The sequence below is a fragment of the Haemaphysalis longicornis genome, unplaced genomic scaffold (assembly GCF_048455015.1).
Source record: "Haemaphysalis longicornis isolate Haplotype H1 unplaced genomic scaffold, Haemaphysalis longicornis Haplotype H1 scaffold_4, whole genome shotgun sequence".
In the NCBI taxonomy this organism is placed as follows: Eukaryota; Metazoa; Arthropoda; class Arachnida; order Ixodida; family Ixodidae; genus Haemaphysalis; species Haemaphysalis longicornis.
In genome coordinates, this window is record NW_027526361.1 from 99,359,964 (window position 1) to 99,368,704 (window position 8,741).

The 8,741-nt window shown below is 42.4% G+C and overlaps 1 long non-coding RNA gene across 2 annotated transcripts; it reads right to left on the reverse strand.

The window, feature by feature from the left end:
- Positions 1-2,079: 2,079 nt before the first annotated feature.
- Positions 2,080-8,527, reverse strand: LOC144179159 (uncharacterized). Of its 2 annotated transcripts, XR_013324166.1 has the most exons (4): positions 8,233-8,527; positions 6,423-6,692; positions 5,574-5,615; positions 2,080-3,538 (listed from the first exon to the last, which is right to left on the reverse strand). It is a non-coding gene; the product is annotated as an uncharacterized LOC144179159 (long non-coding RNA). The 2 variants fall into 2 exon arrangements; XR_013324165.1 differs by lacking the exon at positions 5,574-5,615 and having other exon boundaries at positions 2,081-3,538.
- Between the last annotated feature and the right edge of the window lie 214 nt (positions 8,528-8,741).

Consider the following 8,741-nt stretch of genomic DNA (forward strand, 5'->3'; position numbering starts at 1 on the left):
ACGCCCTTTAGGGTGCTTGGATTTTGTCGCCGCAGGAGCACCCTCTGTGAAGCACCCCAGAAGACAGGTGCCTTATAAACACCCTTGTCCGCCTAAAAGTATCCTAGGGTGCTACTTAGCACCCCAATCTGTAGGAGCATCTTCTGCAAAAGCACCCACCTAAAGGGGTACAAAACGGGTGCGTCATCCTCGGTTCACAGGTGCAGCAGGTGTGAGACCACATATTGCACAATGTCACACACGATTATGGTATGAAACATTCGTGCTTTCCAAGCTCGGTTCTGTGAGACATTCCATTGAAGCTCAACATTAGCTGATAATTTCCTTGAACTTGTGTCACCGATTGTTAAAACATCAATTTAAAAAGTCAGGAGCCACATCTCAGTACAGTTATAACTTTAGAGGTAGTTGATTACCCAAAACTTCGTAAAAAACCAATTATATGTTCACTTTGCCGAACTGCAGTACACATCCTTCGAGATTCACTGCAGAGCCTAACCATGCTGTGCAGTGAAAGCAATTAGGTGTGCAACACTTCAACCACACAAAACTTCCTTGAACCTTAAAACCCTTGGCTTCTTAGTATTGCATCAAACTTCCAATCAAGGTAGCTACCTGCAATGTTTAGTGCCTTATTCTTGAGCTGAGCAGGAAGGTTCAATATCAAGGAAGACCAAATGCAAAATGTATAGTTTCCTCCGTAATGCGGCTCATAATATAGTTCCCTCCGTACTGCGGCTCATAATCTACTTATAAAAGTTGGGTACCCAAGCCATTTATTTTCGTTTGCATTATTCTTTTTGCTTTACGGAAAAATATTCATATGGTACAGCACTTGCAAGGTTTGGTGGTATTTGGAGTTTTATAAACATACCTTTAGACTAAATGACCCCACATAGCAATAACAAGAACTGCAAACATCACAGAACAATGCATACAAGTTCCCTGGTGAAGCCCATGGTTGAAATGTAATGCCATTGTTCAGAAAACATTATTTTATCATGAGGCTAGCTTGTACATGGTGCCTTGCATTATGTCCCTGCCGGTGGATGTGGGGTCATTTGTCACTGTTGCAAATGAAAAGCCAACAGCCAGGGCCCATTAGTTTTGGCTAGTATTACGAGGTGCCTCACGGTAAGCATTCTACGTCGATAGACTTTTTTAGAGTTGACTAGAACTGAAATCAGCAAAAGATTCTCTACAAAACATTCATTCTATCCGCAGCTTTAGGGTTTGCTAATTTCCATAGTTGGGTTTCTTCTGCCTTTCTTAACAACATTTTTCTTTTGATAAGAAGGTGCACAGCCAAAAGCAAAAAGCTTTTCTGTAAACCTTTGGTAGCTATATAATTGTTACAAAATATTTTACTCTAAATATGGCAGCTTAAACTGAGAATATTTGCATTTAAAAACATTAAAATAAGTTTAAATTGATCATAAATTTTTAGCTGTTTTTACGCAAAACTGTACATGGGATATGAAGTGCACCACAAGGAGGGCTTTGGATTAGCTTTAGCAAATTTGGGACATTTAAGGTGCACTGAAATCTCTACACATGCGCTTTTTCACTTTCTGTATCCACCAGGAAAATGGCTGCCAATTTAGACAGCGATTCTAAATAGTAGTTGACGTGCATTTTAAAATAATCACAAACATTATAGCCACAAAATTAATTTTTACAAGTTGTAGACATTGCCCGTTACACCAGACATTGGACTACACTGTCAAGAGCTTTGACATCTACAATGACGTCTACAAAGCAGGCTTATACTGGTAGAATGTTTCATACCATAATTACTGTGTGTTCAGAGCTCACGTGTGAAGTATGGATACTGCTGCTTCAGCAAGAACCGAGGATGAGCACCCTTCCTGGTTCTGAAAAAAAATAACAGAGGAAATGCCTTAAGCAGGATTCTGAAACGGGGTTGAATGAAACAAGAATGAACAAGAAATTCTTTCAAAACATGTAAAGCAATGCAAACAAATATTTATTTCAACTTATTTCTACAAAAGACCACCTCATGAAGACTGGTGGTGGGTAATTGGCTCAAAAAAAAAGCAGAGAGCACTTATACAAATGCTACAGGGAGCTTTCGCAGCCAACAATTGTTTGAACACACCTAAACTAATCACTGTTCAACACTCATAAAAAATGTTTGAATGCATAAAAAACCAGTGGTAAACACAGGAAACAGTTAAAATAGAATGACGGCACAAGTTTGTCCCGTCGTTCTCTTCTGTGTCCTGGGTTTTCCTATGGTTTTTCATCCATTCAAACATGTACCAGCTAGCCCAGTCCAACGCCTAGGTATCATAAAAATATGGATAGTCAATCCTTACACAAAGTTTAAAAAAAAAAGAAAGTATAAAGTAGGTGACAAAACTAAAACGACAGCAAATTGGTTGGCTTTTAATTTTAAATGATAATATAAAAAATAATGGCATGAATGAAAGTGAGCAGCACGCGAAGTACCTTGTTGCTAGCCCGACATTCCACTTTGAAGCAAAATGTCCGCTTTCAACACTACATAGGCTAAACATGCAATGAGGCATTCCTTTAGGCGCACAAAATATACCATAATTGTTAAAAAAGCTACGAATCAGTTGAAAAAACCTGACCACGACAAATTGGAATTAGTGACTAGATACAGTTTCAGAAATACACAGCGACATCATATAAAAATATATGGTTCCCATACAAAGATTGGTCATAACAAAAATTCAGGACATTTATCAGACTGGCATCAATGTGCAAAGCAGCTTAATGAAGAAAGACGGTCTTCACTAAAAACATGTTAATATTGGGAGCTCATGTGCTTCCCTGCAAGTTGGGTGTGTAAATCCACTGACATCTTAACTAACCCGCCTGAATCATCACTTGATAGACATTGAGGAATTTTACGAATTGGTTTATTGTAGCCAGCTGTCTAGTTTATTTCCCTATTTTTCTTGGCATTTCGTGTCTAATTCTAAATTTGGTGACTAGATAGCTTTTACTATGGTCATGCACTGGTGACAACGAATATTTGATTTTACTTTAAAAAAATTTCAGTTTTATTGCTCACCAGCCAACGATCTGAAATATCAGAGGTGCTTAAAACGTATGTTGGCATTTCCTTCCTGCAGTGTAGTACAAATAATCATGACTTTTACCATAATTTGTTCACAAATCGTAATATGTGGAAAGTATTCAGCTTAATGAAAATGTCATTTCAGAAGCATGCACAATCAACAAGGCCTCAATGACTCTCATGACGTGGTCCACTTGTTTCTGTCACAAATAACCTGAGTGCAGACACATTCCACCGAAGACGAAGGTAACATGCCCTCTTGGGTGATGAATATTTAAAAAGCCTTACGAGTAAATTTGCTGCTGAGCACGTGAAATTGTGGCATTAAAACAAAAGATCCCTCTGCGGCATCTTTCACTTGGAGGAGCGCTTGACCACAAACTTTGAGAAGCTGGAAAATGCTCCATGAACCGCACCAGCCAGCAGAAACGATGCAGGACACAAGTTGGTAGGCGGACCGTTGGCATCCTGCGATTGTGAAGATATTTCTGTTTAGTAGATGCTCTTCTTTTTGTACCACTGTTTATTTCACCTTTAACAAGCAGCTGAACTCCTTAACGTTCGCATAATAAAATGCTGCAATGCGGAACAGTTAGCAGGGTTACCTCAATTTTGCTTTTCTACGAATTAACACAATGTAGGTAATCTGCACACAACTACAATCAAAGTACAATTTTCACCTACTTCACTGCTAACATCAGCGTTTGACTGCTCAAGCACAAATACAGGTTAGACATGTGAGCAATCTGCTAAACGTATCCCCACAAACTGAACAATCAGGCATCAGAAATCGGCAAGGAAGGAGGTGTCGCGTTTAAATGGCACTTTTTTTGTTCAAAACATAAACAACACCTGGAAGCTTGAAGCGTGAGAGGGGGTCTTTCACGCTGACAATGTCAGAACATAGCTTGCTAGTGGGCACCTGCACGATGTGCACAATGTGTTTCTTGAAAATGCGTGCGAAAGTTTGATTGATGTGTAGGACGAGAATTGCAGCACGTTTTGACACAGGCCTTGTGGACGCTTCTGCCTGCTAATGTCAATGTGGATTCTTGCTAGTCGCCCTCTTCGCTTCTTTCTGAATATAATGCTTTAGGCATTATATTCAGGACAACGACTGCATCAAAACGTGCAGCAATTACCTACGTCCCACACATCGGTGAAACTCTCGCACACATTTTCAAGACACGCAGTGCATACATTGTGCATGTGCCCACTAGCAAGCTGCGTTCTGACATTGTCAGCGTGAGAGACCCCCTCTCACGCTCCAAGCTTCCGGGTATTGTTTATTAGATTCCATGCGCTGAATGCAAATCAGTGTACATTGGCGAAACGGGCAATCTGCACAGAAGATTAATGCAGCACTGGAACGAAGTGAACAAGGGCCATGCAAAAACAAGTCCACTGGCAGAGCACCGTGAGAGGACGGGACACGTGGTCGACTGGAACAAGACAAAATTACTGACAACTGAGTGCAATCTATCTTCTCGATTACTGCTCGAGTCCCTCATTGTTCAGACGACGTCCAACATTATCAACATAATGGATGGCAATCTGCACCATATCTATGCAAACTCATTGCGCCGCGTAATGCCCAATATATAGCTTCGTTTTCCACGACACATGCTCACCGTGAACAAGCAACAAACCGTTAAATGGCTTTCTTGACTTGGTCAGTGACCTACGTTTCATCACTGCAATAATGCTTCTACCTGCCTACACGGCATTCCGTCAAACACTGGACTACACCACATGAGCCACTGGCGTTCTTAACCTGCACCAGAGTATATAACCTTTCACTACTGCTATGAGATAGACCCATAAACGCACTTCAATATGGCCTTTATATTTAGCTCTTGGAAACATTATGTATAATTTTACCTTTAAGTTGCACCTGCTACAGCAGCTGGTACTATACCAAAAACATGAAAAAAAAAACGGTGGTTTAACACGCCAAAGCTACACTTGGGATATGGGGAGCACTGTAGGGGAAGGCTTCGCATTAATTTTGACCATCTGGGTATTTTTGTGCGCATCGAAATCTCCAAACACGGGCGTCTTTACGTGTTGCCTCCATCTGAAAAGCGGCTACACCAAGCGGTATCTAACCGACATTCGCGTCCACAGCACACCACCCTAGCCACGGCAGTGGGTTAAACATATGAAATAAAGCGAGTTTTGGAGTGCAAATGAAAATATTAATCACACGTCTTATTTTCCCAATCGATGTACCTTTTGAAATCCACCATGCAATCCCCCCTCCCCTACCGGCCTACCAAAACACCTTTGTCTCAAGAGGTAATCAGGCTGTTGTTAATGAAGTAAGTATTTACAATCCGAGACTTGCCACCGTTAAAGTCATGCACTTTGTTTTAGAGATAAGCGACATTAGCCATTTGCAGCACCAGGAGTTAATTGTGCTAAGATCAGATTGAAAGCATTGACGGTAGTAGTTGAAAGAAATTGTGTGATAAATTACAATATCATCTGCAAATAGACTTACATGGGAGGATATGCAACATGGAAGATAGACCAAGCAACCTGCCTGAGGGGACAACAAAGTGGCACGAGCAAAAGAAGTATATAGTTATTAGAAGTAAACTGCATTTGAGAAGAATGAAAATCTTTTGCTCAAGTGAGGACATTAGGGTGAAGTTTGAGAAGTAGTCTGTGGTGTGCAATGCGATTGAATGCTTTAGAAAAATCGAGAAAAACTACTGCAGTTTGTAAGCCTGTGTCAATGGATCAATGTAGATCGTGAACAAATCCTGAAAGTTGTGTTTCTCAAGTAACCCTTGTGAAAACCGTGGTGATACTCGAATGTGATATTGTGATTTTATAAATAATTAGCGACCTGAGAGTGGATGAAATGATTCCTGACCTTGCATATGGTGCTTGTTAGGGAAATTTAATGGTGAAGTACCGTCTCCTGATTTAAAGACTGGTGCTACCTCGACTATCTTTCAACCATTGAGATTAGTGCCTGTCATGAGAGACTGCGAAAAAAGCGCTGTCAGAATTCTACAGACTGCGGGATGTACTTTTCGGTATAGTATGATTATTACCAGTATGATCTGAAGTAGACCAGTTTGTATTGCAAGTTTAAAACCATATCGAAAGATCCTAAATGTTTGCTTGGCTTGATTACATACGAATACTTGCTTCAAAGTCAGTTCAATTTCTCTTCTTGCCCTTTAGTCGTCAGCCCCAGATTCTCTTCAATATCTCTGCTAAGCAATGACACGCTCCATACGCACAGCACTGCTTCATGAAAATGTTTCAAATAATCAGAGGCCACAGCACTGCTAACAGGTATACATCATGGCAAGTTCCACAACATGCAATAACTAACCTGATAATACATAATCGGTGGGTGCACCGATATGGCAGCAGTGCCTGGACCGATGTGTCGAGCAAATGCGCTGACTTCTGAACGGGTGGTCCAAGCGGCCAGATGATGGATGAATGACCATTCCTGGCGACAAAGCGTACGGAGCACCAACGAAAGGCCAGGCAGTACTTGGGTACAGCAGGTGCAGTGTCGGTTGGCCAAGGGAGGCCCTGGCAAAGCCTTTGAAACTGGACTGGAAGGCAGCTGACCCAGGACAGCCAGCAGCAGCACCTGCAGGTGCATAATCTGTGAGTGTGCTGACACTTGTTGAAATACAAGAAGAGCACACACAAAGCACGAATGCTTACATCAAGTAGATTTTTAATCGTTTAAAGACAGTAACCTCCAAGGCACTAATAAGAACATTCCCGGAACACCCCAAGTGAAATTTAGGTCACAGTAAGAATGTATTTATTAGACCCGCAGGTACTGTGAGTGGGGTATGCATGATATATGCAAAGCTAGCTACTGAGCTAATTTGCATGGAACGCATGCTAGCAGCTCATCTGTATCCCTTGCTTTCAATCGGAACTGGTGTGTGATAGTTGAGGCTCCTCCATTTCAATGTCTGACTTGTATCTGCACGTTCAATTCTCCAATATAAATCGAGTTGAGTGAGTGCCTACAGCTTTTTTGTTAGTCTCTGTATGGCCTGCGGTTTTGCGAAAATGAGAACTTGCGAATTGGCTCAATTTTCTGCACTAATTTAAACAATACATATGCCTCTGATATCAAGCCCCAGACTTCACGAGAGCTACTCTGACAGAATCGGCAGGCGCCTCGTAGGCGTTGTGAAATCTCCCCCACTACCCCGAGACTATGCTAACTCCCTGCGAGGCCACATGCGCGCATTTCACCTTCAATTTGCACGTATGTGAATTCTATACCTCTATGAACTCTCAGACGGGCGTCGTCATATTCGTGCCGGACTCGTGAAACTCGGCAACGTAAATTACCGCACTCGCTCGCTGGCACGCGGCCCGAACTCTCTCACCGTTTCCGGCCCTTGCATACTATTTTCTCCACCTTGCACTTTGTAAATTCTCATGTTTAACTACACCTCGTGCGCCCTCATCTCTTGCCTGCTTTTCTTCCAGCACAACTCCGTCAGCACCCGGTCGACGCGTACGCTGTCGGGGCGCGTTGGCGAGCGAGTACGGCAATTTCGCTGTTGTCGAGCTTCACGAGAACAGCACACATATCGCGGCCCGAAGACCGCGAGGCGTACGGTCGCCGGTCTCGCGAGCGCAATAGCTGCGAAGCGCACTGCACGGAATTCGTGAAGGGGGGGGGGGGGGGGGGAGAGAGATTTCACAACACCTACGAGACGCCGGCCATGGAATCACGTGTACGCGTTTTCACATGCACTTCCAGGGAACCTCCTGTTCATGTTATTTCTTGGTATACCGCGGGTATTCACGAGGGAGGACTAATCACAGCGTTGTGCCACTCACGCGAAATTGCGACTGCGATCTGCAACCGCAAAGGCACTGTTTGAGAGACACATAAACAAACGCCCCGGTGTTAAAGAGCCTTGCGTGATGTGAAATTATTAGCAGCCGTGTACCATAGCGCGAGCATCGTAGCCAAGGTCTAGCTTCAGCGTAAATTGATGCTGACTTCTGCGGAAACGGTGGACTGGGCGCCAAACAAGTATACTAACTCACGTAGGCTCTCAGAGCAAACGAGATGGGGGTCTAGCGAATTACTGACCCATAAACACCAGAACTCATTCCAACCAAATACAGAATAATAAAAAATGCGTACTTACCCGAGCAAAAACGATGTTTCCAACGTAAAATTCTCCTTCACTGTCGTCTTCATCTCGCGGACACACGAACACGCTTTGTTCTGATGCAATGTCATCCACTTTTGACGCGCAGTATTTTATCCGGCGATGATCGTTCTTCCGGGGTCCCCATGTTCAACACACGCGTAGGTTAGAAGGGTAGACATCACCCATAAAGCTTCTATAACTATGATTTAAGCTTGAAATAGATAAAACAGATTAAAAAATCACGCCACCAACCACTCGGCACAAAACGCCATGAAAAAACACACACAAAAGTGAGAGATAGTTGCCAGACTACAAATGCAGCACCTCTATGTTTGACGAAAATTGTGTTACTACTGTAATGTTGGTAATTATGTTTCTGCTTTCAAAGTCTGAAATGTGTTTATAACTTAAATTTAAGGTTTTTAAACACAAAAAGTGAATACACATAAAGTAATTGACATATATACTGATATTGTAAAGAGGTTTGACGTTTGTTTTGGTTT